The sequence below is a fragment of the Mustelus asterias genome, chromosome 29 (genome assembly GCF_964213995.1).
Source record: "Mustelus asterias chromosome 29, sMusAst1.hap1.1, whole genome shotgun sequence".
In the NCBI taxonomy this organism is placed as follows: Eukaryota; Metazoa; Chordata; class Chondrichthyes; order Carcharhiniformes; family Triakidae; genus Mustelus; species Mustelus asterias.
This window is the reverse complement of record NC_135829.1, coordinates 8,582,857-8,594,099: the sequence shown is the minus strand read 5'-3', so window position 1 is coordinate 8,594,099 and position 11,243 is coordinate 8,582,857.

Here is an 11,243-nt window from a genome sequence, read left to right as displayed (position 1 = left end):
GGGTGAGGGAGAGGGCCCGCGTGAGATACTCTGTCAGAGGTTGGGTGGAGACTCGATGGACGGAATGGTCTCTTCTGCATTGTAGAGATTCTACGATTCTATGAATGTTGTAAATGCATTAGAAGCAGTTCAGTGATGGATTACTAGACTAATAACAGGAATAGACGAGTTGTCTTTGGGTAGAACAGTGGTTAGCACTGCTTCTTCACAGCAAGAAGTCTCACAACACCAGGTTAAAGTCCAACAGGTTTATTTGGTAGCAAATACCATAAGCTTTCGGAGCGCTGCTCCTTCGTCAGATGGCGTGGAAATGTGCTCTCAAACAGGGCACAGACACAAAATCAAGTTACAGAATACTGATTAGAATGCGAATCCCTAAAGCCAGCCAGGTCTTAAAGGTACAGACAATGTGGGTGGAGGGAGCATTAAACACAGGTTAAAGAGATGTGTATTGTCTCCAGACAGAACAGCTGGTGAGATTCTGCAAGCCCAGGAGGCAAGCTGTGGGGGTTACTGATAATGTGACATAAATCCAACATCCCGATTTAGGCCGTCTTCATGTGTGCGGAACTTGGCTATCAGTTTCTGCTCAGCGACTCTGCGCTGTCGTGTGTCATGAAGGCCGCCTTGGAGAACGCTTACCTGAAGATCCAAGGCTGAATGCCCATGGCTGACCTTCAGGTAAGCGTTCTCCAAGGTGGCCTTCACAACACACGACAACGCAGAGTCACTGAGCAGAAACTGATAGCCAAGTTCTGCACACATGAGGACGGCCTAAACCGGGATATTGGATTCATGTCACATTATCAGTAACCCCCATAGCTTGCCTCCTGGGCTTGCAGAATCTCACTAGCTGTTCTGTCTGGAGACAATACACACCTCTTTAACCTGTGTTTAATGCTCCCTCCACCCACATTGTCTGTACCTTTAAGACCTGGCTGGCTTTAGGGATTCGCATTCTAATCAGTATTCTGTAACTTGATTTTGTGTCTGTGCCCTGTTTGAGAGCACATTTCCACTCCATCTGACGAAGGAGCAGCGCTCCGAAAGCTTATGGTATTTGCCAGCAAATAAACCTGTTGGACTTTAACCTGGTGTTGTGAGACTTCTTACTGTGTTCACCCCAGTCCAACGCCGGCATCTCCACATCATGCTACCATCTTCACAGCGCCAGGGACCCGGGTTTGATTCCGGCCTTGGGTGTCTGTGTGGAGTTTGCATGTTCTCCCCGCGCCTGCGTGGGTTTCCTCCAGGTGCTCCGGTTTCCCCACAGTCCAAAGATGCGTGGGTTAGGTAGATTGGCCAGGCTAAATTGCCCCTTAGTGTCCCGAGATGCGCAGGTTAGGGGGATTAGCAGGGTAAATACATGGGGTTACGGGGATAGGGTCTGGGTAAGATGCTCTAGCAGAGACCGTGCAGACACAATGAGCTGAATGGCCTCCTCCTGTACTGTAGGGTCTATAAATGTGCGGGGTACAGGATGGCGGTGGGGTGTCCTGGGTAAGATGCTCTGTTAGAGAGTCAGTGCAGAATCGATGGGCCAAATGGTCCCCTTCTGCACAGTAGGGATTCTGTTGTTCCATGGAATATTTACTTACATGCTTTTGAGTTGTTTCAGACTAGATTTCAAATGAGTTTCATCACAGGTCTGAAAGTTTATATGTTTATTAGTGTCGCAACTAGGCTTACATTAACATCGCAATGAAGTTACTGTGAAAATCCTCTGGAAGTCACACTTTGATGCCTGTTCGGGTACACTGAGGGAGAATTTAGCACGGCCAATGCACCTAAGCAGCACGTCTTTCGGACTGTAGGAGGAAACCGGAGCACCCGGAGGAAACCCATGCAGACACGGGGAGAACGTGCAGACTCTGTACAGACAGTGACACAAGCCGGGATTCAAACCTGGGTCCCTGGCGCTGTGAGGCAGCAGTTCTAACCACTGTGCCACCCCCTGAGAATTGATTTTAATTGTTTAGTACCCAAGATGAATGTAATACCCCAATAGTGGCAACTGCCCATTATCAGAATAGAATGTAGTCATTAACCTTGAGCATGTTGCAGCAATATTATCAGTTTTCCTTGCTGCTGTCAGAAAATGGCCCAGATTAAAGTTCCAACAAAAATACCCAGGGATGGGATTCTCCAGCTGCACTCATTCCTAGGGGCGGCACAGTGGTTAGCACTGCTGCCTCACAGTGCCAGGGATCCGGGTTCGATTCCTGGCTTGTGTGACTGTCTGTGTGGAGTGTGCACATTCTCCCAGTGTCTACGTGGGTTTCCTCCAGGTTTTCCGGTTTCCTCCCACACTCCAAAGATGTGTGGGTTAGGTGGACTGGCCGTGCTAAATTGCCCCTTAGTGTCAGGGGGGACTAGCTAGGGTAAATGCATGGTGTTATGGGGATAGGGCCTAGCTAGGGTAAATGCATGGTGTTATGGGGATAGGGCCTGGCCGGGGGGGGGGGGGGGGGGGGGGGTGGCGGATTGTGGTCGGTGCAGACTCGAGGGGCCGAATGGCCTCCTTCTGCACTGTAGGGATTCTATGGTTCTTTAAACCGGAGAATCCCACCTGAGGTCAATGGACATTTGCGTGGTCTGTCTCCCACCTGCTATGATTCCCGGGGCAGGCGGGTAGAGCGAATTCCACCCCACTCCCCCACCCCCCCCAAGATTCTCCTAAAAATATTAAGGCAAAAATCAAATGACAATTCAGGCTTAACATAGCAGTTTGCTTTTAAAAACAATGAGTGGCTCAATTTTTTTGGTTATATCCCTGTACTATGAGCTTAGCGCTGTGTGACTCATTGACTTATGTGACATTTCCCAATCTGCTGTGTAGCAGGTTCTGATGACCTTCTCTTACATTCAAGATTAAAACCAGCAGGTATTCTCAGAACCTTTTAATGTCCTTCCCACTTAAGCTGGGTTACACTTCTCCTGTCTTACTTTGTATAAAGCTGAATGAATCTTGTAAAATGTTGTTTCCATAGGCAATTTGTTGGAACAAAAGCAGGGGGTGGTAAAAATTATTGACTGTAGTATGGTTAGTCGTTGGGGAGCACAGAACTGAACATTGCTGGGGAGAAAGGATGCATGCTAGCAAAGCTTTTCATCTTGCACTCTTGCTACACAAGATAAACCAACAGTAAGGGAACAATCAGGGCAGCACAGTGGGTTAGCACTGCTGCCTCACAGCGCCAGGGACCCGGGTTCAATTCTAGCCTTGGGTGACTGTCTGTGTGGAGTTTGCACATTCTCCCCGTGTCTGCGTGGGTTTCCTCCGGGTGCTCCGGTTTCCTCCCACAGTCCAAAGGTGTGCGGGTTAGGTTGATTGGCCATGCTCAATTGTCCCTTTAGTGTCAGGGGGATTAGTAGGGTTAATACGTGGGGTTACGGGGATACGGCCTGCATGGGATTGTTGTCGGTGCAGACCCGATGGGCCGAATGGCCTCTTTCAGCACTGTCGGGATTCTATGATTCTACGAAAAAGAGACATGCCATTGAAGCTTTTCACCTTGCACCTAACAGGACAGCTATTCAAGATAAACCAATAGTAAGGGACCAACAATGTATGCTGTCAACCAATCGGCACACACTTCTTATGCAGTTGTTCTCTGACTTTTGGCTTATATTAAATGGGTCCAATAGTAGCTGGGATGTTTGAAACCATTTATAGTTTATATGCATTTTCTAAGTTCCGATGGCTGTTTCTTAATTTGATTTTGTGTAAGAAAGAAGGGGAAAAGTTGTCACTGCAGGCAGTTTATCCAGATAAAGACAGAAGGGGGAAGAATCGTCCTCTGTTAAAAAGTTTATTTATTTGTCACAAGTAAGGCTTACATTAACATTGCAACGAAGTTACTGTGAAATTCCCCTAGTCGCTACACTCCGGTGCCTGTTCGGGTCAATGCACCCTAACCAGCACGTCTTTCAGACTGGGAGGAAACCCATTCAGACACGGGGAGAATGTGCAAACTCCACACAGACAGTGACCCGAGCTGGGAATCGAACCCAGGTCCCTGGTGCTGTGAAGCAGCAGTGCTAACCACCGTGCTACCATGCCGCCCTGTGGCATTAGAAGAAATAATAGTACGGCACAGGCACAGGAACAAGCCGTTCGGCCCATCAAGCCTGCGCCGACACACATGACACCTTTCTAAACTAAAGACCTTTAAAGTTTATTTATTAGTCACAAGTAGGCTTCCATTCACACTGCCATGAAGTTACTGTGAAAATCCCCTAGTCGCCACACTCCGGCGCCTGTTCGGGTACACTGAGGGAGAATTTAGCACGACCAATGCACCTAACCAGCACGTCTTTCAGATTTCGGGAGGAAACCAGAGCACCTGGAGGAAACCCACGCAGACACAGGGAGAACATGCAGACTCCCGCACAGACAGTGACCCAACCTGGGAATCGAACCCATGTCCCTGGCGCTGTGAGGCAGCAGTGCTAGCCACTGTGCCACACTTTTGTCTCTACGCTGTCTGTATCCCTCTATTCCCTGCCTATTCATGTACCTTTTGCAACTTTTTGGGATAATTATTAACTTTCAACTAACATTCTTTATCCTGTCAATATAAGTGGGTCGATTTGCAATCTTTGTTTCCAAAAGGATATTCTGCACTCTGACTTGAACTTGCCACCCATGAAAGAGCTTTGAATCCTCCCACACCTCAACAGCAGTGGTTGAGCAGACAAGGCGGCTTGGCAAACATCTGCAGGCGTAGGTTTACATAATGAAATGTGCAACAAATGGTGCAGAGCCAGCAATACATTGAAGGAGCGTTCTGGTTATGGAGACCTCTCTCTCTTCCCTCCCCACCTTGCTCTAGTTATCCTCCATTTTCCATCACTCCAAGATTGGTAGCCTTGCTGCCTCCCAGTTGTTCTGTCTTGAGACAATACACATCTCTTTAACCTGTCCTTAATGCTCCCTCCACCCACATTGTCTGTACCTTTAAGACCTGGCTGGCTGTAGGGATTTGCATTCTAATCAGTATTCTGTAACTTGATTTTGTGTCTCTGCGCACTGTTTGAGAGCACATTTCCACTCCATCTGACGAAGGAGCAGCGCTCTGAAAGCTTATGGTATTTGCTACCAAGTAAACCTGTTGGACTTTAACCTGGTGTTGTGAGACTTCTTACTGTGCCTCCCAGTGCCAGGGACCTGGGTTCAATTCCGGCCTCGGGAATTTCTTTGGGTGTTAGTGTGGAGTTTGCATGTTCTCCCCGTGTCTGCGTGGGTTCCCTCCGGGTGCTCCGGTTTTCGCCTACACTCCAAAGATGTGCAGGTTAGGGTTTTTGGCCATGCTAAATTGCCCCTTAGTGTCAAAAGATGTGCAGGTTAGGTGGATTGGCCGTGCTAAATTGCCCCTTAGTGTCTGAAGATGGGTAGGTTAGATGGATTAGTCACAGGAAATGTCTGGGGTTACAGGGATACGGTGGGGGAGAGGGCCTGGGTGAGGTACTCTGTCAGAGGGTCAGTGCAAGCTCAATGGGCCGAATGGTGTCTGCACTGTAGGGATTCTATAACTCCATTGAAATATTCAGTGTGTATTAAATGTATTTAACCCTATTCATGGGGCCATGTGAACAAGCCAGATTTCAATCTTGTGGCGCACTGAGATGAAGGAGGGCCATTCATGCGGTCCACTCACTAGCCTAGGTTGCCCGTCACTGATGTAAAGGAACCAACCACTCACATGGGAATGTGTATACACGTTGTGTGTTCACTTATTTAGACTAGGCTCATGGGAACATATATATATTTATAAAAAAGCTTAACGACATCATAGAATCCCCAGAGTGCAGAACAAGGCCATTCGGCACATCGAGCCTGCACCAAGAATCCCACCCAGGCCCTATCCTCGTAACCCCACGCATTTAACGTGTTAATCCCCCTGACACTAAGGGGCAATTTAGCATGGCCAATCCACCTAACTCGCACATCTTTGGATTGTGGGAGAGGCCTGTGTGTGTCAAACTAAAATTGGATTGCGTGACACACTTCATTTTAGTGATATCATGCTGCAAACTCTTAAAAAGCATGATCGCGGTTTATAAAAGTTTAAAAGGGATTGATAAAGTAAATGTAGACCAAATGTTTCCCCTCGTGGGGCAATCTAGAACAAGAGAACAAAGAACAAAGAAAATTACAGCACAGGAACAGACCCTTCGCCCCTCCGAGCCTGCACCGACCAAGAGGTCACAGGTGTAGGTTGAGAGGCGGTAGATTTAAAACGGATATGAGGAGGAACAACGTCTCGCAGAGGGGGTTGAATTTGTGGAATTCACTGCCCCTTGGCACGGTGGAGTCTGAATCATTGAATGGCTTCAAGCAGGAGATAGATATATTTCTAATTAAAAAAAGGGATAAGGAGATATGGGGAACAGATGGGGAGGTGGATTTGAGACCAGGGAGATATCAGGGACGGCACGGTGGCACAGTGGTTAGCACTGCTGCCTCACAGCGCCAGGGACCTGGGTTCGATTCCCGGCTTGGGTCACTGTCTGTGCGGAGTCTGCATGTTCTCCCCGTGTCTGCGTGGGTTTCCTCCGGGTGCTCTGGCTTCCGCCCACAGTCCAAAGACATGCTGGTTAGGTGCATTGGCCATGCTAAATTTTCCCCCAGTGTACCCGAACAGGTGCCAGAATGTGGCGACTAGGGGGTTTTTCCCCCAGGGTGGAAGTGTCAATCACAAGGGGGCACGGGTTCAAGGTGAGAGGGGGAAAGTTGAAGGGAGAAGAGAGAGGGAAAGTTGAAGGGAGATGTGCGGGGGAAGTTTTTCATGCAGAGAGTGGTGGGTGCCTGGAACGCACTGCCAGAGGAGGTGGTGAAAGCAGGCACATTAGCAACATTTAAGAGGTACCTGGATGTAACTTCATTACAGTGTAAGCCTACTTGTGACTAATAAATAAATTTAAACCTAAATTTAAACTTATATCAGTCATGATCTGATTGAATGGCGGAGCAGGCTCAAAGAGCTGAATTTTCCTGTTTCTGCTCCTAATTCCTATGTTCCTATGTACAACAATGAAGTGTCTTGGAATATTTCACTGCATTAAAGGTGCTATTATATGCAAGTTGTTGTTGCTGTCTACCCTGCTACATTAGTTAGTAGGACAAAGAAAAGTACAGCACAGGAACAGGCCTTCGGCCCTCCAAGCCTGATGCTCTAACTAAACTAAAAAAACTCCTTCTGCCCCTACTCGGTTTGTATCCCTCTATTCCCTCCCTAATCATGTACCCATCCAGGTACCTCTTAAATGTTGCTAATGTGCCCGCTTCCACCACCTCCTCTGGCAGCGCGTTCCAGGCACCCACCACTCTCTGCGTGAAAAACCTTCCCCACACATCTCCCTTCAACTTTCCCCCTCTCTTCTTCCTTCAACTTTCCCCCTCTCTTCTCCCTTCAACTTTCCCCCTCTCGCCTTGAACCCGTGTCCCCCCGTGTAATTGACTCTTCCACCCTGGGGGAAAAAAAAAACCTCTGACTGTCCACCCCGTCAAATCCTCAAAAGCATGTTTGGGGTGTTCAAAGACTGGGGCTCCCTTGGTGAAATCGCATAGGGAAAGGAACAGTTAATACACTAAACTCCTGATGTTGGCACCCGTGTCATTGTTGAGCTCTGAAATTGAGAAGCAACAGTTACTCTTCCTGGCTTATCCCGTTGCAACTAACCGAAGGAAGGGCATTTCCTGCCCTGAATTTTGAGCAAGGTCAGAGCAGATTAATTTGTGTTACAGCGTTGCACAAGATGAAAAAGATACATGTGGACAAACTGTGTGGGTGCGAGACATACCGAAAATTCAGCTTCATTAAAATGTAGCACACGTGTGTAGACCCGTGGTTTACTTTGACCTTCATTGCTAAATTCTCCCCAACTTTGCCAGTTTATCTTGCTCTACCCTTTTCTCTTAAATGTCTTCCTCTTGTTTCATGTTAATGCTCAAGCCCACTGAAAGATATAATTTTAATCACCACTTTGATTTGATTTGATTTATTCTAGGGGAATTTCACAGTAACTTCATTGCCGTGTTAATGTAAGCCTTACTTGTGACTAAGAAATAAGCTTTATTTATTATTGTCACGTGTATTGGTATGCAGGGAAAAGTATTGTTTGTTGAGCATACAATGCATACCGTTCAGAGAGAAAGAAACGAGAGAGTGCAGAATGTAGTGTTGCTTCACAGCGCCAGGGTCCCGGGTTCGATTCCCGGCTTGGGTCACTGTCTGTGCGGAGTCTGCACCTTCTCCCTGTGTGCGTGGATTTCCTCCGGATGCTCCGGTTTCCTCCCACATTCTGAAAGACGTGCTGGTTGGGGTGCATTGACCCGAACAGCCACCAGACTGTGGCAACTAGGGGAATTTCACAGTAACTTCATTGCAGTGTTGATGTAAGCCTTACTTGTGACTAATAAATAAACTTTACTTTATAAACGTTACAGCCATAGCTCGGGTGTAGAGAAAGATCAACTTAGTGTGAGGTAGGTCTATTCAAAAGTCTGATGGCAGCAGGGAAGAAGCTGTTCTTGAGTCGGTTTATCGTTGCTTGAATGAACCTCCCCTTTTGTCTATTCTAATCAATTCTAATTCCGCGTTACTTGAAACTTTCCTCCCCAGCAGATGCCAACCAGGCTGCTGGGTATTTCTGGCACATTCTGCTTTCGTTTCAAGATATTAATGTCCTCCAAGCCTTGCTGTTTATTCTTAGAGTTAATGCAAATCGGAGTACTAAGAGTGAGAAAAAGTATAGGTTTCAGCAAAACTTATAACTTCATACCCTTGAACCAATCAAGTGTATCTTAATATATATCCCTTGAACCAATCCGTTGGGAAAAAGATACAGAAAACGTGGACCAACCAACTCAAGAACAGCTTCTTCCTGCTACCGTCAGACTATTGAATGGTCCCATCGCACATTAAGCTGATCCTTCTCTTCACCCTATCAGTAACTGCAACACTACATTCTGCACCCTCTCCTTCTCCCCTATGTACTCTATGAACGGTATGTTTTGTTTGTATAGCGCGCAAGAAACTCAGGTACAACTCTCACCAACTTTTACAGATGCACCATAGAAAGCATTCTTTCTGGTTGTATCACAGCTTGGTATATCTCCTGCTCTGCCCAAGACCGCAAGAAACTACAAAGGGTCGTGAATGTAGCCCAATCCATCACGCAAACCAGCCTCCCATCCATTGACTCTGTCTACACTTCCCGCTGCCTTGGAAAAGCAGCCAGCATAATCAAGGATTCCACGCACCCCGGACATTCTCTCTTCCACCCTCTTCCATTGGGAAAAAGATACAAAATTCTGAGGTCACGTACCAACTGACTCAAGAACAGCTTCTTCCCTGCTGCCATCAGACTTTTGAATGGACTTACCTCGTATTAAGGTGATCTTTCTGTACACCCGAGTGTTGACTGTGACACTACATTCTGCATTCTCCCCTTTCCTTCTCTATGAACGGTATGCTTTGTCTGTATAGCGCGCAAGAAGCAACACTTTCCACTGTATGCTACTACATGTGACAATAAATCAAATCAAGTATATTTTTATATCCCTTGACCCAGTCAAGTTTGATTTGATTTATTTTCATGTGTATTAGTATACAGTGAAAAGTATTGTTTCTTGCACGCTATACAGACAAGACATACCGTTCATAGAGTTAAAGTTAAAGATTATTTATTAGTCACAAGTAAGGCTTTCATTAACACTGCAATGAAGTTACTGTGAAATTCCCCTAGTCGCCACACTCTGGCGCCTGTTCGGGTCAATGCACCCTAACCAGCATGGCTTTCAGATTGTGGGAGGAAACTGGAGAACCCGGAGGAAATGCACGCAGACACGGGGAGAACGTGCAAACACCACACAGACAGTCACCCAAGCGGGGAATCGGACCCGGGTCCCTGGCGCTGTGAGGCAGCAGTGTGAGCTACTGTGCCGCCCCTACATATCCCTGGGATCATATCGGGGAGAAGGAAAGGAGAGGGTGCAGAATATAGTGTTAGTCATTTTGATTTGATTTATTATTGACGCATGTATTGGGATACAGTGAAAAGTATTGTTTCTTGTGCTCTATACAGACAAAGCATACCGTACATAGAGAAGGAAAGGAGAGAGTGCAGAATGTAGTGTTATAGTCATAGCTAGGGTGTAGAGAAAGATCAACTTAATGTGAGGTAGGTCCATTCAAAAGTCTGATGGCAGCAGGGACAGTAAGAAGTCTCACAACACCAGGTTAAAGTCAAACAGGTTTATTTGGAATCACGAGCTTTCAGAGTGCTGCTCCTTCATCAGTACATTTATTGACTCACCTGATGAAGGAGCAACACTCTGAAAGCTCGTGATTCCAAATAAACCTGTTGGACTTCAACCTGGTGTTGTGAGACTTCTTACTGTGCCCACCCCAGTCCAATGCCAGCATTTCCACATCATGGCAGCAGGGAAGAAGCTGTTCTTGAGTATATTTTAATCTATATCCCTTGAACCAAATCGAGGTCAAATTTAATATATATTATATTATAATATTAAATTATATATTATATTCTGATAGATGCGAGCAGAGTTGAGTTCTTGCAGTGTCCTCTGTTTCTGCTCAAGTATATTTCAATGTGCCCAATGTCAGATTATTCCCAATAGTTGAGATACAATTGTTTGGAGAAGATAAGATGTGCTTGTATAAATAATAGTGTTTAAAGCTTGTTTTTAAGATTTGAACCTTTATGTGGAATAGTTGGGGAGAGGGGGAAGGAGGAATGTCTTAGGGATGGGGTGGGGGGTTCCAGGGGTGTGGGAGAGAGGATCCCAGGGATATGTGGAGGGGGGGATTATCCCAGGGATATGTGGGAGGGATTCCAGGGATGTTGGGGGGGATCCCAGGAATATGGTGGTGGGGGAAATCCCAGATTTGTATGGTGGGGATCCTAGGGATGTGTGGTGGGGGGGAATCCCAGGGGTGTGGCGGGGGGCGGGGGGGGGAGGAATCCCAAGGATGCTGGGGGGATCCCAGGAATATGGTGGTGGGGGAAATCCCAGGGATATTGGGGGGGGGGATCCCAGGGGTTTGGGGGTGGATCCGGAGGGGGGGGGGAAATTCCAGAGATGGTGGGAAGAGGGGGTTGGGGGGGAGGATCCCAGTGATATGAGGAGGGGAATCCCAGGGATATAGGGTGGGGAAATCCCAGGGATGTGATGGGGTAAATCCCAGGAATGTAGGGGGGGATCCCAGGGATGT